This window comes from Lissotriton helveticus, chromosome 1_1, assembly GCF_964261635.1.
Source record: "Lissotriton helveticus chromosome 1_1, aLisHel1.1, whole genome shotgun sequence".
NCBI classification, from domain to species: domain Eukaryota; kingdom Metazoa; phylum Chordata; class Amphibia; order Caudata; family Salamandridae; genus Lissotriton; species Lissotriton helveticus.
In genome coordinates this window covers 1,349,862,374-1,349,887,669 of record NC_136057.1, presented here as the reverse complement: position 1 = coordinate 1,349,887,669, position 25,296 = coordinate 1,349,862,374, and the positions used below count along the sequence as shown (strand labels likewise).

Below are 25,296 nucleotides of genomic sequence, written 5' to 3'. Positions count from 1 at the left end.
GTAGCATAGAGTGCAGTTGCGTGGAGTGTAGTGGTGCAGAATAGATTATTTTGGCGAAGAGTGGAGTGATGTAGAGTGTAGTGACAGAGTGCTGTGGTGCAGAGTATAAGGTGGCACTGCATTACGTGGCGCAGAGTGCAGTATTGCAGAGTATAATGTAGAGTGCACTGGTGCAGAGTACAAGGGTGCAGAGAGCAGTGGCGCAGAGCATTATGGTATAGAGTGACGTAGCACAGCGTACAGTAGTGTAGAGTGCAGCTGCGGAGAGTGTTGTAAGCTAGAGTGGCATAGAGTGCAGTGGTGCAGAGTAGTTGGTATAGAGTTCGTTGGTTTTGAGTAAAGTGTTGTAGAATGCATTAGGGTAGAGAGCCGTGGCTTAGAGTGGTGCATAGTGGAGTGGTGTAGAGTGGTGCAGCATAGAGTGCAGTCGCACAGAGTGGAGTAGAGTGGCACAGACTGCACTGGGGTAGAGTAGATTGTTTCAGAGTAGCGTGAAGTGGCAGAAAGTGGAGTGGTGCAGGGTAGAGTGCAGAGGCATAGAGTAGTGGGGTAGAGTGCAGTGGCAAACAGTGCAATGTTGCAGAGTAGAGTGGAGTCATGCAGACTAGAATGGAGTTACCTAAACTGAAGTTGTGTAGTGTGCAGTGGTGAAGAGTTCATTGGTGCATAATAGAGTGGGGTAGAGTGTACTGGCACAGAGTAAAGTGATGAACAGTAGAGAGGAGTAAAGTGCAATGTCATAGAGGGCCGTGGTGCACAGTAGATTAGAGTGGCATAGAGCGTAGTGACGTAGAGTGCTTTGGTGTAGAGTGGCATAGAGCGGTACAGAGTAGAGTGAGGTGGCATAGAGTGCAGTCGCATAGAATGATGTGGCATAGAGCAGTGTGGTACAAATTAGAGTGGAAGAGTTCAGTGGCAGAGAGTGCAGTGTCACAGAGTAGAGTGTTGTACAGTGCAGTATTGTGGTGTACAGTACCGTGACATACAGTGCAATGCTGCAGAGTAGATTGGTGTAGAGTGCAGGTGCATAGAGTTCATTGGTTTTGAGTAAAGTGGTGGCATAGAGTGAAGTGGCGTAGAGTGCAGCAGCATGGACTAGAGTGGCACAGAGTGGAGTGGTGCAGGGTAGATTACAGTGGTGTAGAGTGGAGCAGCGTAGAGTGGAATGGAGCAGAGTGGAATGGAGCAGAGTGGAATAGAGTGGCATCGAGTGCAGTGGCATATTGTCGTAGAGTGCAATGGAACAGACTACATTAGAGTCGATTGCCTTTAAGTGCAGTGGTGTAGAGTGATTTGGCAGTAGAGTACAGTGGCATAGAGTGCAGTAGGGTGGTGCAGACTAGCATGGTAGAGAGTAGAGAGGTGGTTTAGAGTGCAATGGCATAGGGTAGTGGTGCAGAGTGCAGTGGCATGGAGTAGTGGTATAGGGTGCAGTGGCATAGAGTGTAGTGTTGCAGAGTAGAGTGCACAGAGTGGAGTCGTGAAGAGTAGAGAGGCATAGAGTTCAGTGTCAGAGTGCAGTGGTCCTCAGTAGATTAGAGTGGCATAAAGTGGACTGGCATAAAGTGCAGTGGCATAGAGTGCAGTGACGTAGAGTGCTTTGACAGTAGAGTGGTACAAAGCAGAGTGAGGTGGTGTAGATTGGGGAAGATTAGAGTGGCAAGAGTTCAGTGGCAGAGAGTGCAGTGTTGTAAAGTAGAGTATAGAAGTGTAGAGTAAAGTGTTGTAGTGTGTAATGGCATACAGTGCAGTGCTGCAGAGTAGATTGGTGTAGAGTGCAGTGGCATAGAGTGGGTTGGTTTTGAGTGCAGTGGAGTAGAACAGAGTGGCATAGAGTAAAGTGGAGCGGAGCAAAGTGGAGTGGCGCAAAGTAGATTGCAGTGGCGTAGAGTGGAGTGCCACGGAGTGGAATGGTGCAGAACAGAATAGAGTGACTTATAGTGCAGTGGCATACAGTAGAGTGTTGTAGGGTGCAGAGGTGTAAAGTTGATTAGAGTAGATAAGAGTGGCTTATAGTGGATTGAGAGAGAGGGCAGTGGCGTAGAGTGGCATACAGTGCATTGGTGTAGAGTGCAGTAGAGTGGCGTAGTGTACAGTGGTGCAGAGGAGAGTACAATGGAATAGAATGCAATGTTGCCGAGTGGAGTGGAGTGTAGAGTAGAGTAGAGTAGAGTAGAGTAGAGTAGAGTAGAGTAGTGTAGTGCAGGGTAGTGCAGGGTAGTGTAAAGTGCCATAGATTTGAGTGATGTGGTAGAAATAGTGTAGTGGCATAGAGTGCATTCCATAGAGTGTCCCAGAGTAGAGTGGGGCAGAGTGTAGTGGCGTAGAGTACAGTGGTGCAGAGCAGACTGTCGTAGATTGCAGAGGTGGATAGCGTATGGTTTCAGAGTAGAGTGGTGTACGATAGAGTACAGTAGAGTAGAGTGGCACTGAGTGCAGTGGTGCAGAGTAGATTGTCTCAGAGATGAGTGGAGTAGTGCAGGGTAGAGTACAGTGGCATGGATTGGCATAGAATGCAGTGGAGTGGTACAGAGTAGAATGCTTTGGCAGAGTGGAGTGGTACAGATTTGAGTGCATTGGCGTAGAGTGGTGTGGCATAGAATGCAGTGTTGCAGAGTACATTGGCATACAGTGGAGTGCCATGGAGTGGTGTAGAATGGAGTGGCACAGAGTGCAGTGGTGCATAGTAGAGTACTGCGGAGTATGGTGCATTGGCATAGAGAAGAGTGGCGTGGAGTAGAGTGGAATGGTGCCGAGTAGAGTGTAGTGACATGGAGTGGTGCAGAAAAGAGTGGAATAGTGTAAAGTGGTGTATGCATGGTGCGGTAGCGCACTGCCATTACAGACAACACATCTTCAATTGTAATGACCATTACATTTGCACAAAGTTTTACTGATGAAAGTATACAATACACAAACGATAATGTGTGCAAATGTCATCCACCTAGTGTATTGATTTGTTTTGATCGTAGTAGAATATTTGTTTCCACCACACTTCAGAATTAACAAAAAATGTGCATTATTTGTGCTTTCTTAAATCTGATGTTTTGAAATCTCTGCATAGTTCATTCACATTTAGATTTTGTTTGCTGGAAAAAAATACATCCTACAGCCTTCCTTCCAGCACCCTTCAGTAGCCTGAATAATTGTCACAAAAATCCTCCCACTTTGAAGTTAAAGAAAGAAAAGTAAACATCAAGCTCCCTGAAGATGGAGTCTGACATTTTACCTTTGTCTTTGATTGAATAGCAAATGTGACAAGAAAAGAACAAGATTTAAAGGCCCGTTTACAGAAATCAGTAAATAACATTTGGGCAAGGAAAGGGACGAACTGAAGCTGGACAGCCTAAAACAAGTAGAGCCAGCAAACAGAAAGCAAGCAAATGAGTCACAAACAACTACAAAGCCAATGCTAAGCAATTAGAGGAATGCATTGCCAGGGAAGCCTTCCAAATATCCCTAAGATGTGATGAGAAAACCAGCATGAGGGGATGGAAAGCAGCTAAACAGTTGGAAGGCACTCCAAGAACTAACAAAGCAGGAGCTCAATGCGCCAATTACACAAAAAATACTAAATAAAGTTTTTTAAGATTACAGTGGATAGGAGACAGCACTGATCCGTACAAACGGTGAGGATGGAGGTTATTTTGTCTTGCATGAAAGAGAATCACTTTGAAATGGCCGAGCTACAAACAGAAATGTATATTTCTCATAGTTCAGGATTGCCGAATTGGCCATATTTCAAAGCTGGGACATTGATATTGCCTCCTTTCAAAAACCAGCGTATCCACCGCCATTACTAAGTGACGTAAAACCGGAACCAGAAATTTGCCAAACGTACCCAAATTGTGTACTCAGAGGAGCACAGGGTAGATCCCGCCAACTGAGTGCTAACACCGATTGGGGCCAACAAGAAACGGCTCCATAGGCAGCTGTTAGAACACGCCAAGGCTTGAACAAGGATCAATATAGAGCACTATCACCTTACGCACAGAGGAGCATTGATGCAATAAAACAGATTGAGGGCTACACCTGTTATGCCAGTACAGCAATATGGAGGGGCAGATTTGGCCATTGCTCTGGCAGGCTGGCAACCTACATCTCTACAACAAGAATACCCTCATCGACTATTATGGACTCAACGTCAAACCCAATAATAGCAGTCACAATTTCAATCCTAATTGAGAACGAAGAAACAGAGGTGTGCCTGATCAATTCATATGTCCACCCTAAACGTAAAGCGAAAGACTCCACAGCATTCGCAAGTCAAGCGGCAAAGTATGCTACTGAGATGAAAATTCCGATCTTCATTTTGACAGGGGACCTAAATCAGTATCGGATTGGCTCATCACAAGGAGAGGAAGTAACTATACAAAATGGAAGTCACAATATACCAATACAAAGTCATCCACCGCACAGAAAGAAGAAGTACTGCAATAGTCGACTACTTGCAGATCTAGAACATCTAAACCTTCGAGATTTAAATGGAAGATTTACGAACGACACTCCATCAGTTGATTCTTATTATTCCCCTAAAACAAGCTCCATACTGGACTATACCTTTGCAAGCCCCGCACTCTTTCCATACATATCTGGGTATAGAATGGGGGGTAAGGGCGATAGTGATCATCCCCCCCAAGAATTCCAATTAACAGCAACTGCAGCAAGATCAATCAGCACGGACATAACTCTGGGTTGTATCTCTATGTCCAACCGTAGAAGGAAAAAATGTACAACAAACAACATAAACTCTAAGGCTGAAGCAGCAATTCAACTCTTCAATTCATTCAGCTTAGAAAACAAAATAGATCACTTGGAACAGTTCACAGCCAAGCTCCTCGATCGAGACGCAGAAACTTTTGTCACAAAAAGAACTCCCAGAAAGCATGGGAGAAAAACAAGAATTCAAGGATCAAAGACAACAGTTGAAACACTTCAAAAAAATCAATAAATGCAACTCTGCGCAGGCTGAGAAGACTCCCAGAGAACGCCACTGTACGAGCATCCTTGAATGAGCAACGGGCAAAATTAAAAAGTTTGAAATGTAACATCAACAGGGAGTGTGAGAATGCGTTTTGGGCTAAACTCCTACACGACACAAACAGTAATAATAGCGCCCGCTTATGGGAGACGGTGAACGGGATTATTCACCCACACAATAAAGGTATTGGGTCACATATTTTGGAAGCAAACTGGGTAAATTTCCTTACCACCCACTTCAACAACCAAACAGATAGCGAAGGAACTCTCAAGGCCAATATCAGGACATCTGGAGAACAAGCCGGAGAAAGCAAAGTGGAGATGAGGGACCAGGAGCTGCCACCCAAAGAAAACAGAGCATTAAGCACAGACAACCGCTCTCTGCCCCTCTTAATTAAAAAGCAGATAGCTAAAGGGGGGAAGGAAGGGGCTCCGGATCCGAACGGAATTTCACCGGCCCCCTTCAAAGCGAAGACTGGGCTGACATCCTGCAATTTATGTTTCTGGAAGTCAGGCAGCTAAACAAAATGCCGGAATCATGGAAGGGCTCAACAATAGTGCCAATCCACAAAAAAAGTGATAAAGCTGTGCCCAACAACTATCGCTTAGTCCCTCTTATAGACAATGAAGTAAAATACTTCTCGGGCACTATACTAGAGGAGCTGACAAACTGGGCGGAGGCGAATTCGATAATACCGCTGAATCAGTCAGGCTTCTGCAAATTGGCCAGCACATGGACAAATATTCTCACAATCTCACTAATGATGCAGCCAAAGCTTCAAAACTACCTCTGCATTTATGCTACATCGACCTTAGCGCTGCCTTCGACAACGTTGAGAGGGGTAGATTGTGTGGGAAACTGGCGCAAGGGGGAATACCGCAGCATATGTTAAACATGCTGAAACTTCTCCATACTGATACCTGGGTGCAGGTGAAACTAGGCGGCGGTACCCACATCTCGGCGAAAGTTCCGACAACCAAGGGATTGAAACAGGGCTGTGTGCTCGCACCGACCCTGTTCAATCTGTACATGGCTGACCTACCAAAGGCGCTCGACGCCTGCAATTCCCATTCACCAAGGATAGGAGGGAAAACATTGTCCAATCTCATGTACGCAGTCGACGTTGTTCTGCTCAGTCACACTTACGTTGGTCGCCAGCATTTACTGACAGAAATTATGCACTACACCACAGAAAACAACATAAAAATACATCTGAGCAAGGCAAGGACAATGTCAATAAACTACAAAAAGAACCTTCATAAAACCGGGTTCCTTGGTGGCACAAAGCTTGACCCAGTGCAGGAGTATAAGTACCTTGGAGTCACATTTGACAAGGACGGGTCGTTTTGGCGCCAGAATGAGGACGCCAGAAGGAAAGGTCTGCTGATTGCACTAACACTGAAAAACCTTGCAATTTATCTGATGGGGCATACCCTGACTCCATTTCTGAAGGTAGCCCAGGCTAAATTACTCCCCTCAATTACCTATGGCAGCCAGGCAATGCGAGATGAGACACAAAGGAGCTGGAAAAGACAAGGCTGAAGACTTATAGAATCATGTTAAGCCTTCCGTCCTACACATCACCGGCTCAAATAAGGCTGGAATTTGGCCTTCTATGACAAGATCTAGCTAGGCACAGAGCTTATATAATCTGCTTGCATAGGATCAGAAGTGCCACTACAGATAGGTTAAATTATCTGCTGTGGCAGGACATACACCACAGGGAGTACTCCGAAGCCCGACGCCATCTACAGACAGCCCTAGAATCAACCCAACTTACAGAACTGGAGAAGTGTGGCTCACTGGTTAGAAGCGGCAGACCTTGAAGCAGAGGTCAGGCCCGGGACCAGGGTTCAATTCCCGACGCAGCAGGGTCTTGGGCTCAATGTCCGCGGACTCGATAATTCTCGCCTCGGTGCCTACTCTAATCATGGGTCCCACTCTGCAACTCTGGGCAATAGCTTGCTTAATCTCCACAATGGCCCCAACAGCGCTGGGATGCCTGGCTTCACCTTGGGGGCGCCCTGGAGGGGGCATCTCACAGGGAAAGCCAGGATCGGTTCCACAGCGGTATACAGCGCCAGGATGCCCCGAGATGGGGCGGCAGTGCGCTCTACAAGTATACACACATTTACATTTACAGAACTCTGGGACGCACAAATTGTCCATCACAACTTTAAAAAACTGGTCTGAAAACCTTAAAACATATCTCCTTGGTGGAAGATAAAGCAAGCTTCTCACACAGATCTCACGCCTGGATGACGCTTAATTCCTATAAAACACTGGCTCCGCAACCATATTTTAACCAGAGTTACCCGAAGTCCATAAAAATGATCTTTTTAAGGTACAGGATGGGAATCCTTCCGTGCGCTCAGCATCTTCCACCATGGCAAAGGTCCCTAGCACAAGACCCGTGCAGGTTGTGCAAAACCAAACAAGGTGACATATTACATCTAATCTGCTTATGCAAGGACCTGCATCAAGCACGGAAACAGCTTCTCAAAGAACCCTTCAGACAGAAAGGCATCCGCACCAGGAGGCAAGCGGTGCTAACATGCTTAAATCCAGAAAACACACAACTAAACTGCAGATTGGTCAAATTCCTTATGATGGCTGAACAGAAAATGCCCAAGATTACAAAAATCTGAACCAGGCCTGGGCAGCACACTGATAACAGGGACAATGTCCCTAACCAGTACATAATAAGAACAAACTGCCAGAAGTAAAGGGATTACCCTCTAAACAAGTGGAGACATCCTGACCAACATAACCACGATGACCTTCAGAAGAAACCCACGGGACATGTGTCTGCAAAGTACAGTATCCAGACACACAATGGACACATATTATGCCTATAATTAACTCTGTTTCTTTTTTGCAAAGACTCGTCCAATCGTCAGTTTTAAATTGGGTTTTAATCTGAACATTCCCGTTTATAAACTAAAAAGAATAATATATGTAATTTATGCAGCAATTTTGCAATGGTTTTAAGTAACTATGCAGGAAATAAACAAACTTGAAACATAGTTCAGGATTGACTTGAGTGGATGCATGTTTCAACTCGTTTTGCTCTACTCGGTAAGCTGACTTGGAAAAAAACAACATTATGCGGGCCCTCAGCCAAAGCGAGATCAACATTGCATCTTCTGCGTAGCTATAGAGGGAGAGGAAGTGGGTGCCTCAGACAAGCCACAAGCAACTGTAAATGTGTTATGCTTTGATACTACACACAAATGTAATTAATTTACTAAACGCCTACAACAACCTGGACTACTGCCTTGACCCCATCCGGAAAAAGGATAGCAGCCAACTGGTCACTTCTGAAGTATACCAAAACTGAGTAACTCTTATTCTGCCTCTCCTTGGCTCTCAGTTCTGCTCAGTAAACTAAACACTTCTCTCGAACCAGTTCACGTTCACCGCCTATGCCCTTGTATTTTTTCCTCCCCAATTACTACACCCCTCCACTCATCATCCTCTAAGACTGCACCCACAAACACGTTTTCACGTTGATGCTGATGGACCGGTTGCGGCCTCGTGGAGTGGGGCCCTTATCCACACCTTACAAACTGCACCTCTGCCATGTACTGTACACAAACCAAACCCCTGTCCATAAAGTCAAGAATCCTTCCAAAGCAAAGAAATGCACCCCCTCTAGCGCCTGTTTAAACGATGTACTTTTCTACCTGCTGGAGTGATGAGGGACGGTGGTGCTGTCTTTCCATTCAAATTCGGAAGTGTTAAGTTACAGCTTGCCTCTTTCTTATCTGCAATCAGACAATTAGATGGAGAGAACTATAGTATATGCAATGTTTTATATATGGTGTTGAAATAAGTGCTTAAATCTTCTGGGCTTGCCTTCTTTTTTCAGGCCAGATTTGACTGGCCCATTGTTTTCCCTCCAAAAAATCATAATAAAATAACCTCATCCTTTTCTCTCTCTCTGCCTATCTCTTTTGAGCCCTCCTCCTCTACTGGTCTGTTTAAGTGTACTTCGCATGTTGCCTCTACCCACAACAGCAGTAAGCATGGGGAAATGAGTCAGCCACTTTCAGTTATTGGCACAGGTGCAACTAGAGTCAAATTTCGGGGGGGGGGGGGGGGGGGGGGGGCGGGGAGGTTAGAAAAAAATTCGGGGTGGGGGCTCAATCTTTAGGCAATCGGCAGTAGCTGCAGGGGCTCTTAGAAGGGGTGAAACAACAACAAAGCCCCATTAACATGCACAAGGTCTTTTAAAGACCTGTGAAGTGCTCGGGTGCTGCTGTGTGTGTGCCGGGAGCTGTCTGAGCCCGGGCTGCCACACACGACAGGGGTGGGGGATTGCTGAAGCTCTTTGAGGCCAATGGGTGTTGCGCGCCTGGTCATTGGCTATCTTCACTATGAGTGATGGTATTTTACTACAGAGCCAGAGCTAGTATTGTACTGTACATGCATTTATAAAGCACTTGCTACCCCTGACGAGGCGTTAAAGTGCTTTTGCAGCGAGTAGCACGTTACTCTGGAAACCAAAAGGATTAGTGGTGTATTAGTATGGTGATATATGAAATTAATTTGAGCGGTGGATATGTTAGTTTTATTTGGATTGAGAAGAGTGGGCAAATCTCTGCTTTCACTGCACTTTTTTTTAAATGTATTTATAAAATAGAAATGTGTTCCAAAAATATACACACCACCTTTAGACAGCAGCAGTTTTACATTTTATTACTTTGAAACTGTTTATGTTTACTGCATATTTTTGCAGATAAATATAAATAACATGCACTGGCAAAGGCACAAGTTCTGGCCACGCATGCCAAAGCGATGGTAATATGTTTACATTCTTTTTATTGCAAGCACATGTTATAAAAAATTAAAAAAGAAAACATTCCGTATCATAAACATGGTCACCTTATGCTTGCACTAAAAAGGTTGGATTACAAAGAAAAATAACTATCCCATATTCTGTCAGAGTAGTATGGGTGCTGGCTGCCAAGAAGGTAGGTGTTTTTAAAACTGGCATAGCAATTATTTTTTGTTTTACTGCACATCGCAGGAGAATTTGGATTTTATTGGTCTAAAGAAAATGTACTATTGGCTTTGAACAACTGTAATCCTAATATGTTAAACACACAAGTATGTTTTTTGTTCTAAAAGAAGATAACGAATGGAAAGTACAAAAAATGGCAAAGAGCTGGCCCACCAGTTTTGGTACTGAAAAGCACTTCTTTTGAGGTGGGTATGAGCATGTGATCGGCCAAAATTCTGTCACTCACGATACAAGAGAGCCAGTGGCTAACATGAGCTGACCCATGCTGGTCAGCAGAAAATAGTGGATGCAGATTAATAATACAATGGGTGAAGAGGGCAGACCCAACGTCCCTTTATGTTCACAGGCATTTTTTATGAGTTTCTTTTACAAGAGGCTGGCGACACACTTAAAGCTGTCTCTAGACGAGATATTTAACAAAAAACTGACAGGCTTGTTAAGGTCGGACCCTGGCTTGGCCAGTGCTTGTTTTAACGGTCTTTAATCCAATATTTATGTTTCCCATAAACTGACCCTGTGTGAACAGAAGTGGGGCACCTCAAAATATCATTTCATTCACATGCAAGTTTTGTGCTTTCTGGGGATCTGTGGTGTCCAGTTACATTAAAATATTGGATGCACGTCTTGAGGGAGCTGACAGCGGGGCAGGCGGAGCAGTCTAGTAATTGTGGCATTCCCTATGGACCGAGACAGCAAACACACAAGTGCAGTGGTAAAATTCAGGGTAAAGGCCGAGAACTGCACAGGCTGGGCGGTGGGGGGCTGGTGGGAGCAGAGGCTTGTACAACAGTGACACCCTCTGTCTAGAAGCAGTATGGAAGTGGGTAAAGTCGTGTGGGGTGCAGACACGGATGTGGCGGTGACAGTCAGTACCCAGACTATGGCACTGGTTGAGGTCCCGGAAGAAGCAGACAATAGTGCAGCAGACACTCAATATATGGTACTAGTTGAGGTCATTAAAATGACTACACTGACAAACAGTGACATCCAGTGTCCAATCAGAGTATGGCACTGGCGGAGGAAGTGAGTGAGCACAGACTGGTGCAGCAGGGACACACCCCCGACTTCAGTCACCTGTCCAGAAGCACAGGGCCGGCATATCGCGGCGAAAATTGCCATTTCGTATGTAGAGAATTACATGACTGGGGAGAAATTGGGGAATTTAGAAGCACGTCAGGTGGCATTTCAAGAACGGAACTGTATTTTAGAGACGATTGGGCGAGAGCGGGCATTTCATGGGCAGTGCTGAGTTGTGGTGGAGAAAAGGAGAAAGGGCCATGTCTAGGGACTTATATTGATGGGGAGAAAATGAGACTTTTTCATGGGAGCTTAAGTAAGGGGTGAACGGCGAATATTTTCAGGTGGGAACTGCTCTGCCACGGGAAAGGAGCAATTCGAACTGTGTTATTGGGAACCATGGGGGCACTCCGCTGACATCAAACTGCACTATTGACGAGGAAGAGGGGCAGTATGAGGGGGTAAAACTACATTCCAGGGTCGGATCAAAGGCTCTGTAATGGTATACGTTTCTGAGAAGAAAACAAATGGAAATATTCAAAGAAAGGTGCACTGTCGAGAAGAGGTAGGAGGCATTTCAAAGTGGAGCGCTGTATAGTCAGGACGGAAAAAGGGTGGGCGGTATACCATACGACTGTTATTGGGGAAAAGTGGGCATTGTAGGCGACCTTGTATTTTAGGGACATTGCTATGGGGGCGGGTCTCGTTGTTAGGGTGAAAGTGGGGGTTTTCAAAGGGTGGCTGCATTCTTTTTAGGGTGAAGCATTAACGTAGAGGGCTTCAATGGTTGGTTGCATTAAAGGCGAGGTTATATTTCAGACAGGGGTGTTTCTTTGGGTGTCTGAAGCAATCGATACACAGTGATCAGCCGAATCTTAATGATAGTAGCAAGAGAAAGGGTTGGCCAGCAGGCCAGGCAGAGCGTATATAAACAGACTGCTGGCCCGCACCTGTGATTATGCTCCCACCTCCACAATATGACTGCTTTAGTATTCATGCTGTCACTCCCATGCTGCCTGCCTTTTGCAGAGACCACCATATTGCAAATGCCTGCCTATTCGCATATTGTACCCCCCGCCCCTTCATTCTTCTCCCACCGCTGAGAGCAGGCATGCAGCAAGCGGTGCTGCCTCTCCTTACCTGCCTGTGCGCCCCGGACAGGTGGGGTTAGAGGAACGTACCCCAGTCCCGGGAGGGGGTTCTGTGCACCCCCCGCCCACCAGTGACTGTCTCTCTTCGGGCGCCCCTCTTCGCCTGGGGTGGGGGGCAGTCACGGGGGAGGGGGTGTTGTTTTTCCGCTGGAGCTCCTCCCGCCTGCTCTGCTTCCCTCTGCCTCCTCGTCAGACCCACAACCCTCAGCCCCGCCCCCTGCTGCTGACATCAGCAGTGACAGCCTGCTCCAGTGACTGGCTGAAAGAGAGGGGTTCAGGAGACAAGATACAGGGGAGGGGGGTCTGTCAGGGTTCCGGTTATAGGCAGCAGGGGAGAAGCTTCTAGAAAAGGGAACAGAAAGGTGCTGCCAGGCGCAGTGGTTGACTGCAGGGGATGGGCCAGGTGGGCTCCAGGAACCAGCTGTTCCGAGGACAGCCTGCAGGGGCGGAGCTGTGAGTGACAGGCACCTCCGGCAACAGGCTGAGCGGGAGGGGCTACTATGACCACCTACTCCAATGACAGGCAGCAAGGGGCGGAGTTCAGGGGAGGCCCTCCAGTAACCGCTCGCTCGAGCGACGGGCTGTAGTCCAGTGTAGTGGGAGACTGCTCCTGTGATGGCTGCATTAAGTGGGCTCCAGTGACAGGGGGTGGGCTCCAGGGACAGTTTGCTCTCTTTCCTAGTGGCAAGCTGCAGAAGGAGGGACGGCAGGGGAGGAGCTTCGGTGACAACTTGGTCCTCCAGTGAAGGGTTGCGGGGGCTGTCATTGAAGTCTACCCCCTGCAGACTGTAACTGGAATAGGCCGTCACTAGAGCCCCTCCATCGTGGTCTCTCAGTGGAGTACCCGGTTATTGGAGCCCTCTCCGGCGGTCTCTCAGTTGAATCCTGCCCCTGCAGACTGTGACTGGGCTAAACTGTCGCTAGAGCAAGCTGTGTTTAGCAGACACTCAGCAGAGGCACCCCCCCCCCACATGGTCGCACCCCCAAAAAATTCAGACCACACAAGTTTCGGTTTATGGAAGAATTGAGGCCGCAGTTTATTAGGCATTTCCAACTTACAAGCGATCCTTTACACACCATTATTTATTTTGTCCGGCGAGCCTGTGTCCTTACACCATCCGCTCTGCACTGTGCCCTACATTCAGTGCAGCTATCTTTGCCAAGGTGACCTATCACCGTCCTTAACCCCATTTGCTCTGCACTGTGCCCTACATTCAGTGCAGCTATCCTTGCCAAGGTAACCCCCTCCCCGGGACACACCCTTTCCTTTCTCTCCAGGCAAGCTTCTGCTTCCAGCCCGACAGGGTAACCTTTTACCTCCGGTTGCCACGCAATCCTTGGGTAAGCGTCTGCTTTAACCCAACCGGGTGGTCCTTTTCGCTTCCGGTGCCCACTCACTCCCGGGTAACCAGCCGGTTCCCACTTGGCCGGGTGACCTTTCACTTCCGGTGTCCACACAATTCCTTCTGGGTAAGCGTTTGTTCCCACCCCGGCCCGGGGCCTCGTCCCTTCCGGTGCGTACCCTCTTGTTACCTGGGCAAGCCGATGTGCTTCCCGCCCGCCAAACCTGGTTGGCTGTTCCCCCACCAATCTCTGCGAGGTGCCCCGGTAACCGGTACCCCAACTTCCCCCTTGTCACAGGCTCTGCCCTCTGTTGTGTAATTGTTTAGTTCCGGTTCACCTGAAAACAGAGTGCTCGGGGAGCTTGCCAGTGACCCCCTGGGTCCTGACTGCCCGTTTGCAGTCTGTGCCCGCTTCGCAACCTGCCTTTTGTATTATTCTTGGATCGCTTTGTACATACCGCCTGCTGTCCCTTCTTCCAAACCAAAGAACCTCTTGCAAGTCCACTATGCCTCTGCGACAAATCTCACCTCCTTCTCCAGGCCCCCCACCCCTGAAATCTTGTTCCTCAGCGGGTGGGTGGGCGGGTCTTCTCCTGACAAAATTCCCCGGAGAAAGAGGGCCTTGTGCCCGGTGCCCTCCTTTAAATACCCCTATCTCCCTACCACATTCCTAACCCTAGATTTACGACTACGCTGGCCCAGCCCTATTATCTGGTGGGCCCACTCTTTCTCCTTCTTTGTCCCCCTTCCCTTATCTCCCGCCAATCCTCTCCATTGGTGTTCGGGCTCTGCTTCCCGGGGGTGGCCTCCACAGAGACCCCCGGTCCAGCCACTATCCCCCTTCCCCTGGGGAGTGGGGGGCCGAACCAAGGGGCACTGCCAGTGTTGCCAGATTTTGATACCTGTCCCAAGCCCAGTGCTGTCCCAGTGCTGTTCAAGTCCAAATTCAGCCCAACGCAGATCAGTTTCAGGCCAAAAAGCAGCCCAAAGTTGCCACAGTCAATTCATGCAAAATCAGCCTTTAGGACATATTTTATGCACAATCCTAATTTCTATTCAATATGCTTCTAGTGGGAGGCAGTTCAAAGGGCACCTAGGCACTTCTGCAATCATGTCCAAATTCGTTTAGTATCTACTGATTTTGAAGATCGGTCCCCATTAGGACCTGTTACTTTGTTCACTACAAATCCAAACCTGAACCTGGCATTAAAGAACAAACTTTGCAAAAGCAGACTATTACCCATTTTAGTGAAGTCGAAAAGCTGAAACGTTGAAACTCTATGCCATGTAGCTACTCAAACAGTTTATTTAAATGCAGTGTCAAGTTAGAGGGACCATCTAGTATGTATGGGATAATGCATTTGGCAAGGCTGAGAGACATCCCTAACTATTACTACCCTGATACTAAGAAGATGGAAACAAAATGGGACATCATTGGGGAGTATTGTGTGTGTGTACAGCATATAGTGCATGCCTCTAGAGGAGTTCTTTCACAGCAGAGGTACCATCTAGTATGTATAGAATTTCTACTCCCAAGCACACGTTTAAGTAAACATGGTTTCTCTGTTAGTGATGAGTATATACAGTGATTCAATAACACATTACACAATACACAATATTTCTTTGTGTGTTCTTTTTGTCACGCTTTATTCAGTTCTTTCCAGCAACAGCCAATATAGATAGTGGTTATGAAGTATTGAAATATAGTCACACGTGCTGATTGTGTGCACATTATTGCCAAAGCTTTGTTAGTAACTCATCATACTGCTTCGTCTAAATACAGAATTTCATGTTAAACCAGTACTTGCCACAAAGTTTGGAGCACTATGTACATGCACGGTGTTGACATTATGTATTGATTTTCAGAGGAGTGATTATATTGGTGACTTATTTGGAGTGGAATACACAAGAATTGCGCATATTTATCCACATCTCGATTCTTCAGAAACCCTGTGTGAGTTGGAATTAACACCACATATACAGTAGGTGTTCCCCATTATATGTTGATTGGAGTATAGATTAGACAATACTGATGTTTTTAAGAGATACTTACCCATGTTCTCATCTCAATCTACAGATATTATACGTTCTGACATCATAGGTATTTGAAAACTCTTACTCTTCTCTAACACTCACTTTTGGTCTTAGCAATTTAGCCACCTTTTTATAACAAAACTTGGCACAAATTTATATGATGAACCGCACTTTGATACCATCACATCACCATTCGCTCGTGCACAGTTGTAACTTTTCAATGGTGGACTCGGCGCTTTATTTCCTTTAACACTCGGGCTTAAGGTTTTGTTACCGCCTATTTGTGATATCTTATTACTTCCGTCTCTCTCCATCGTATACTATATCTGAGTATCTTTATGAATATTTCCTTTGACATGGGTCTTAGCTCTATATGTAGTAAACATGTGATCCATTTAAACATACCCTCTAACTTTGATATAAATGTATAACATGTAACATTATAAGTCAATTTGACTTACAACTGTATGACACCAGTAAATACAGCGCAGTTTTGTATATTTATCTTGTACAGCCTTGAGGAAGTCTGATCCCCCTTATCGACCCATAGTTTCTACCATAGGTACAGCTACTGAGCCCCTTTCCAAATATATAGACAACTACCTACGTCCATTTGTATCTAAGATCAAGTCATATGTGCGTGACACAGGTGACATGATACAAAAAACAGAAGGCTTAACCTTTACCCCTGGAAGAGACCTTTTAGTTACATTGGACGTAGAGTCTTTATACAGTAATATTCCCCTCATCGGAGCAATGAAAGCTACATCTTGGTTCATTGATTCATATAACATCTCTTGCCCCAAATCATTTTTACTGGCATGTTTGGAAATTGTCCTAACCGACAACTTTTTTGAATTTGGATCGAATACTTACCGCCAGATCAAGGGGGTAAGTATGGGCGCATCAGTAGCGCCTTCGATTGCGAATATATATATGGCGGCTTTCGAAGCAAAAAATATATATAATGAATTAGCTCCCTTTTTTGAGTCCGTCTCCCATTGGTCCAGATATATAGATGATATTTTCTTTGTCTGGACCAATGGGAGGGATGCACTAGATGAGTTCATCTCTTGGATAAACGAAGCAGATCCCAACCTGCACTTTACGTCTCACATCAGTGATGATAAGGTGGAATTCTTAGATATTGAAATTATGAATGATGTGGGCATTTTAAAAGTTGATCTGCATACGAAACCCACAGCCAGAAACACCCTACTGCACTATAGTAGTTTTCACCCTAGATCACAAAAAGATTCAATTCCATTCTCCCAGTTTCTAAGGGTCAGGCGCAACTGCACAAGCCTTGCAGATTTCGACAGACAGGCAATGGTGATGAGAAGCAAATTCATCGAGAGAGGCTATCCTCACCGATTAGTGAGACATACTTATAAGCGTGCCCGCTATTATGACCGTAATTACTTGCTCCAACCAAAGCCTGCTAAAACCACTGACCAGGTGGTCTGTGTAACTAAACATTCTACCCTTGATACAAAAATTAAACAAGTCATAAATTCAAACTGGCACATCTTAAACAGCAACTGTACTCCAGAATTGAAACTAGCTAAGCCACTCTTTGCCTACAAAAGGAACAGAAATATTAAGGAACATATCGTTCGTTCATGCTTCCAACCTACATCTGACAGAAATCATTCAGTACAAAGGTCGATTGTATCAGGCAATCCAATAAAAGGAACTTTCCCCTGTTCCTCATGTTCCTCTTGTACCAATATTATAAGAGGCAAAGAATTTACGCACAATGGCCATACAACAGTGGCAAAAGAAATGTGGAATTGCAGATCCTCAAATCTGATCTACTTCATACAGTGTCCGTGTCTCCTCGGGTATATAGGAGAAACATCCCGTGCTATACAAACACGGTTAAACGAACATCGTTCGGCGATAAGAACTCACAAACTTGCTGCCCCAATGGTGAAGCATTTCTTAGAAAAGGGACACCAAGCAGATGACTTCAAATGGAGAGTGCTGGAAAAAATTCATATCTCAGACTCCAATGGTGGTTGTGCAATTAGAAAAAAGAGGGAGGTGTTCTGGATATTTGTCTTTAACACCTTTCGGGAAGGAATGAATAGCGAATTGCCGTGGGAGCACGCTATTTGCTAGAATAACCGCAGATTCTTCCTACCTCAGTAAAATTTGTTTTGGCTCTATCTGATTTAGTGTTGAAGATCCATTCCGTTTATAAGTTGACAGTTATGTATAGTTTGTCCTTACTAGAAATATTATTAAGAAGTTCCAAGGTATTTCTCCTCATGTGGTATCAAGAATTATATCACACACCCTTGGGCTCCCTTCCTTCCTCTTCTAGCCATTACTACCATAACCATTCTCTCAGTCATTTTATATTTTTAATTTATGTATAATTTGTTGAAATAGTAAATGATATAGATTTCCATCATGTTGACATCCATGGTTCTGTCAAATATATTATTTAGTTGCACGATACTCTTTATGGTTTGATTTTCTCATCCATAGAATATGGCGCATACCGTTTTATAACGAGTCCAGAGTTATTCTCGCATACACGTGCGGTGTGTCACTGATAGTTCCTTTGTTGGAATTTAACAATAAGAAAAGTTGAGTTCAGTGCCCACCTAAGATGCAGTTTCCTCTTTTTATCTTCCATTATCCCGACTAGGTGGGGTTTTCCTTGCGTTCCACACCGTCGTTTATGTTGATTTAAGCAACATTAGATCTGGGAGCCATTGATCTACAAATTGCTAAAATTATAGATTATCTGGAGTCTCTTCAAGTTTACACGTATAGTTGTGTCAAACGGAATTCCAAGCTTTACGAGATTCCGCACGATTTGATCCTTTCTTTTACAAATTATTAGGTAGATCGCTACTCAATACATAACGAGCCAATGGTTATATTTGCAATTATTCTTGTTGCGCTATAGATATAGAGTTTCCTATTTGGCATTGATCAATAGGTAAAATTGACTCTAGGGCCCCTTGATAATATGGCTCCCTTCTCCATTTTTACTATTCTGTTGAGTTAGGTGAGTCTATGCGCTCCACACCATCGTCTATGTCTATTCAAGTGACAGTATACTTGGGAGCCATTTGTGATATTCCTTTAGAGAATCTAGTCCTCTTTTTACCTCCCTGCAATTTGTGGTCCTTTCTCCATTTCCGCACATAGGTCAGCTGCACTCACTCATCCAATCAAGTAGGGTATATAAATAGCGGTTTAAAGAGCTTTAAAACGCCATCGTTCGTGGAAGGAGCATAGAACCCCCGTGTCCCGCCGCCGGATTTTTGGAGCCCTGTTGATATCAATTGGGTAAGTTTTTGGAGAAATCCCTAATGTGGCACCTTTAATCTAGTCACTTTTTAGTTGACTCGCAATTTTTAAATGAAGAGCGAGTAACATAACTTCCCTACTATTTTTTCTATCTTACAGACAGGGAGTTATTTTAAATCATCTGAATCGACCGCCTTTGAGCACAAGCAAAAAGGTAACCATCAGTCCTTCCTCTCCTTGAGAGATTAAGTTAAGAAGTTGCTACCCGGTAACTATATGGTATAGATGTTCATGCCAGTTTTCTTTCTATCCATTCTGTAGGCAATCATCACAATTAATTATCCCCACATCAGGAGGATCATACCTTTCCAGTTTCACATAAATACGCATTACTGCGGCCATTACTTTTTAACTCCGGGCGGCGGGTCTAAACGAACCCCTACTCCTTAATTAAGGTACCTTCATCTTTTAAAGTAAAAAACTGTATCCTTCTTAATTGTTTAGTTAAAGTAAAACATAAAAAATTGAAAGATCTAATAAATTGAAAGATCCTATAATTTCTTTAGGAAATATAGAAATTAAAATCAACATTCGAGACCAACGAATCACATCAGTGTTTACGGAATATCCATCTGCAAACCTCAATTAAAATAGGTAAAACACCAATCCTGTTCTTCTATTAAATATTGGCTATGAAGAAATCATAGACTAGGCTATAATAATAATTGTTCAAATGTTCATTCACTGTTTCTTTATGGTTTAGAATATCTTCATTACATAAACAAAGAAAGGGTACTCGTTGTACATACAAACCAGATTGCGTCATCGAGTTACAGCAATATATTTCGTGTTTTTAAAGTAAGTGACCTTATTTATGATATAAATGTACTGTATATTAGTATTTAGGTCCTGCTAGGATAACCTCTTGATAACTGCGACCATCTCTAGTGTTCTCTATTTCATCGTTCACGCTAGTTAGAGGTTCAACTAGAGAGATACAAATATCAGAATTCCTTTATTAACCATCTAATGTAAGAACCCTTTAACTTCCAATATTGGGAATGGTCAATCTAATATTATGAGACACCGTCTTCTTTCTGTGACCATTAGTGCAGATAAAAGATTATGGGTTCAATGATCTACCACAGTCGCTTATTTATGATTACCATTAAGGCAAGGAAATGAAATCCTTAATAGTAATGTTGTAATACTAAAAAGTTTGGTCATAACAAAATGGAAAGTCTGAGACTACTAGAATAACATTGGATTGTTTTGAAGTGTTTTTATGTTACACAATAAGAGTGATACAATATTGTATATAATGTTTTTTTATATGACATTTTCCTTTTTTAGATACTATCGTGGCTGCTCCAGAAGAAGGCGCTGGTTCGCCGAAACGCGCGTAGAGATTAATTTAGCCACATTTTTCTCTTAAAAATTGTGTTTATTTCATGTAACCTTCATTTCGTTGAATTATTTGCTTCTTTTTAACAGTGTTGTTGTGTATTCTCAATTTATTGAGTTACATGTGTTAAATGTAAATTGTGAATGTGTATTATTACTTCAATGTGTTTTAATAATTTGTGAATAAAATTGAACTCCCCCTTTTTACAAAAAACCAATGTTTTAGCTCAGTTCATTTCGACCACTTGTTACGCTCTGTTGCCTAGATTGATACATATCAAATTATTTGCTTTTCCCTGGTCTAGGAACTCTATTTCCATGCACTCAGGGGGTCCTTGATAAATATTTACGCAGCCTTGAGGAAGTCGCAGTTTCACACCCTAATGCGACGAAACGCGTTAGCTGTTGCTGGAAAGAACTGAATAAAGCGTGACAAAAAGAACACACAAATAAAGAAATATTGTGTATTGTGTAATGTGTTATTGAATCACTGTATATACTCATCACTAACAGGGAAACCGTGTTTACTTAAACGTGTGCTTGGGAGTAGAAATTGTATTTTGAGGAATTTTCTCTAACCTTGTGGAGTTTATGGTTCTCCATACCTTAAAGCACTGTAAACCTTAATCTTAATCAACCTTAGTATCAGTGCTAATTTTAACTTAGGCGCCTTAATCCCTATATGCATAACCACGCCGTTTGTTTATTAGTATGTATAGAATCTCCTACATTATTGCGCTTTATGCATCATCATGCATTCATTGGAAATGCATATTTAACTTTCTCCAGTGCATTTTTAACATGCTACCCTTTGTCAGACACAGTCCCACCTTCTTTACATGTGCTGGCACACCACGCTTAGTCTCAACAAACATGGTGCCTCGAAAGCATATCAGAATTAAAGGCGGTATGACATAGTGTGCCGAATAGGGAATCTTGTGTGAAACATACCTCATCAGTAACAAATATCTTATCTAACAGCCAGAATGCCCAAAGACATGAATGGTTGCTTTACAACTGCAGATATTACAGTACGCATTTAAAAATGACTCAGTTAATCACTGCTCCTAAAGCAAAACTTTCCACATTTTCAAAATCACACAAACCGACACAATGAATCGTACGTTTGTGAATTAGTGCATAGAAAATGTTACATAAGGCAAAGGAGACCAAAGGGTGTAAGAGTCACGTTCCAGTAACACAATGCCACCTCAGGTCTAGATATTTAGCACAAAAACTATATCATAACAAGCATTTACAATCTCGGCATCAATAAAAGTAGAGCTATTGGCATTGCTCATGACATTTCTTTTTTTTTTTCTTTAAATCATAAATAAATGGCATTGTCATTTACATTGCCAATACACAGCACTCTGCACTCAACAGCACACACCACTCTGCACCTGCACTCACTGCTCTGCACTCACTACTCTGCACTCACTACTCTGCACTCAACAGCACACACCACTCTGCACCTGCACTCACTGCTCTGCACACTCACTCTGCATTCTGCACTCACTACTCTGCACTCACTACTCTGCACTCCCTACTCTGCACTCCCTACTCTGCATTCACTACTCTGCACTCTGCACTCACAACTCTGCACTCACAACTTTGCACTCACTACTCTGCACACTCACTACTCTACACACTCACTACTCTGCACTCACTACTCTGCACTCACTACTCTGCACTCACTACTCTGCACTCACTACTCACTACTCTGCACTCACTACTCACTACTATGCACTCTGTACTCACTACTTTGCACTCTGCACTCACTACTCTGCACTCACTACTCTGCACTCTCTACTCTGCACTCTCTACTCTGCACTCTCTACTCTGCACTCACTACTCTGCACTCACTACTCTGCACTACTCTGCACCCACTACTCTGCACTCACTACTCTGCACTCACTACTCTGCACTCACTACTCTGCACTCTGCACTCACTACTCTGCACTCCCTACTCTGCACTCACTACTCTGCACTCACTACTCTGCACTCACTACTCTGCACTCTGCACTCACTACTCTGCACTCACTACTCTGCACTCACTACGCTGCACTCACTACGCTGCACTCACTACTCTGCACTCACTACTCTGCACTCACTACTCTGCACTCACTACTCTGCACTCACTACTCTGCACTCTCTACTCTGCACTCACTACTCTGCACTCACTACTCTGCACTCACTACTCTGCACTCACTACGCTGCACTCACTACTCTGCACTCACTACTGTGCACTCTGCATTCTGCACTCACTACTCTGCACTCACTACTCTGCACTCACTACTCTGCACTCACTACTCTGCACTCTGCACTCACTACTCTGCACTCACTACTCTGCACTCACTACTCTGCACTCACTACTCTGCACTCACTACTCTGCACTCACTACCCTGCACTCACTACCCTGCACTCACTACTCTGCACTCACTACTCTGCACTCACTACTCTGCACTCACTACTCTGCACTCACTACTCTGCACTCTGCACTCACTACTCTGCACTCACTACTCTGCACTCTGCACTCACTACTCTGCACTCACTACTCTGCACTCACTACTCTGCACTCACTACTCTGCACTCTGCACTCACTACTCTGCACTCACTACTCTGCACTCACTACTCTGCACTTACTACCCTGCACTCACTACTCTGCACTCTGCACTCACTACTCTGCACTCTGCACTCACTACTCTGCACTCTGCACTCACTACTCTGCACTCTGCACTCCCTACTCTGCACTCCCTACTCTGCACTCCCTACTCTGCACTCACTACTCTGCACTCACTACTCTGCACTCACTACTCTGCACTCACTACTCTGCACTCACTACTCTGCACTCAGCACTCACTACTCTGCACTCAGCACTCACTACTCTGCACTCAGCACTCACTACTCTGCACTCACTACTCTGCACTCACTACTCACTACTCTGCACTCACTACTCTGCACTCACTACTCTGCACTCACTACTCTGCACTCACTACTCTGCACTCACTACTCTGCACTCTGCACTCACTACTCTGCACGCACTACTCTGCACGCACTACTCTGCACTCACTACTCTGCCCTCACTACTCTGCACTCTGCACTCACTACTCTGCACTCTGCACTCACTACTCTGCACTCACTACTCACTACTCTGCACTCACTACTCTGCACTCCCTACTCTGCACTCACTACTCTGCACTCACTACTCTGCACTCACTACTCTGCACTCACTACTCTGCACTCACTACTCTGCACTCACTACTCTGCACACTCAATCTGCACACTCACTCTGCACACTCACTCTGCACTCACTGCTCTGCACACTCAGTCTGCACTTTTCCTGTGTCAAGCAATTCAAATGATATTTTAGCCACTGGCCACCCACACACTCATAGTCACATCCAACACGGGCTTGCACTCATATTTAAACTGCTGTTTTAATACATCCACACTGTTTTTGCTGGGATACAATCGTATCTGTATGGGAACTAATATCTTCTTTTTTTGGCGATACGAATTTTACTTGTAGGATATCATTATTTCCACAGAAGAGGAGTCATTAGCTGTATATTTATACTAACACACTTAATCATTGTATTAGATGTTTAGCTATTGTTTTCACACAAATCATTGTGACTTCAAAATCCAGATGCCACAGTAAATGTAATTCTCGTAAAATGTTTTTCATGAAACATGGAAGATCATTTTTGTGTAAAATATGGATTTCAGTCTACGTGGTGACTAGGGAGGGGGAGCAACAGAAAATGCCCCCCGGAATCCTGCCACGGCCGCACCGGAAGTCAGGCAAGGTCGCCTGTGACGGGGGCGGGGCCGCGTCCGGACCGGAAGAGGAGGCAGGCGGAGTCAATGCGTCTCGCGCCCCGGGGCTGCCGCGCCAGCAGGAGGTTGTGCGCCGCGTGCTGACAGCAGAGTCCCTTGAGATTGGCCAGGTAAGTTCAAAAGGGTTGGGGGGGCTTGGTGCACTCGTGTGTGTGTGTGTGTGTGTGTATGCCCGTGTGTGTATGTATGTGTGCGACAGTGACGGCGGCGGGGGAGGGGTGAGGGGAGGGGAGGGGGGGCCTTGGTGCACTTGTGTGTATGTGTGTGGGGGGGTGTCTCTGTATGTATGTGCGTGCGTGCATGCATGGGTGCTTGTGTGTGTGTGTCTGTGTGTATGCGCATGCGTGTGTGGTGTTTCGAGCTTCCCAGGAGACAGCGCCTGGCCACAGCGCGCGTTCGCGTGCGCGTGGCAGTTTCAAATCGCCATGCGCGTGGCCAGGATTGTCTCCTGGGAAGCACACACGCCGACAAAAGGTTCTCGGCGGAGAGGCGCTTCGCGCGGCTAGCCGAGACCTAAAAAAGGAGGGCAATTTTTGTCTGGAAACTCTCAAGTTGTAATGGATACTACAAAAAGAGGGGGAATCATCCCTTTAGGACTAGAACCCTCACTCACCCAATGAGTTATGTCGGGATGACATCATGAAAAGTAAAAACAAGAATTTCCGAACATAAGAGTACCATCCGGTGTAATAGAAGATCAAATAAGCTAACTAATCACTTTCTGAACAAACATCATGCAGAAACCGATTCGCGCTGATTGGTCCTGGAACAACCGTGGATACCTTCACACATAACAGACATCTCCAAATTCCTTCTGAGTCGAGAGCAACGTTGGGTCTTCAGACTGAAAACTGACGTTATTTGCCTAAATGATGAGATACCCTGGCTATCATTATAGCTAGGGGCCTATGGACCTCTATACAAATTAGCAATTGAACTCTGAATGTTTTGTTAGATTGATGTGCAAACCACATGAGATACCCTGGCTATCATTATAGCTAGGGGCCTATGGACCTCTACACAAAGTAGCAGCTGAACTCTGAACGTTTTGATAGATTGATGTGCAAACCACACAGGTTCATAGATACATGTATATAGTATACACAAACATGATTTTTTCAACTCTTGCATTTAGTATCAGCAGAGACCATTACCCTCCGTCCAGACCTAAAGAAAGAAGTATGGTTTATAACAACTACCATTTTTTGCAAACCCTATCGTTTTGGG

At 44.9% G+C, this 25,296-nt stretch overlaps 1 protein-coding gene across 3 annotated transcripts in view; it reads right to left on the bottom strand.

The window, feature by feature from the left end:
* CSDC2 (cold shock domain containing C2) overlaps positions 1–25,296 on the bottom strand; it is a 197,945-nt gene that overhangs the window by 139,341 nt on the left and 33,308 nt on the right. The window contains exon 1 of one of the 3 annotated variants that reach the window (XM_078683163.1): positions 12,165–12,661. The exons of 1 other annotated variant lie outside the window; for it this stretch is intronic. The gene's annotated coding sequence lies outside the window, so the exon portion shown is untranslated. Of the gene's footprint in view, positions 1–8,667; positions 8,687–12,164; positions 12,662–25,296 lie in introns of those variants that run through there. One more of the 3 variants, XM_078683178.1, reaches the window with a different exon arrangement.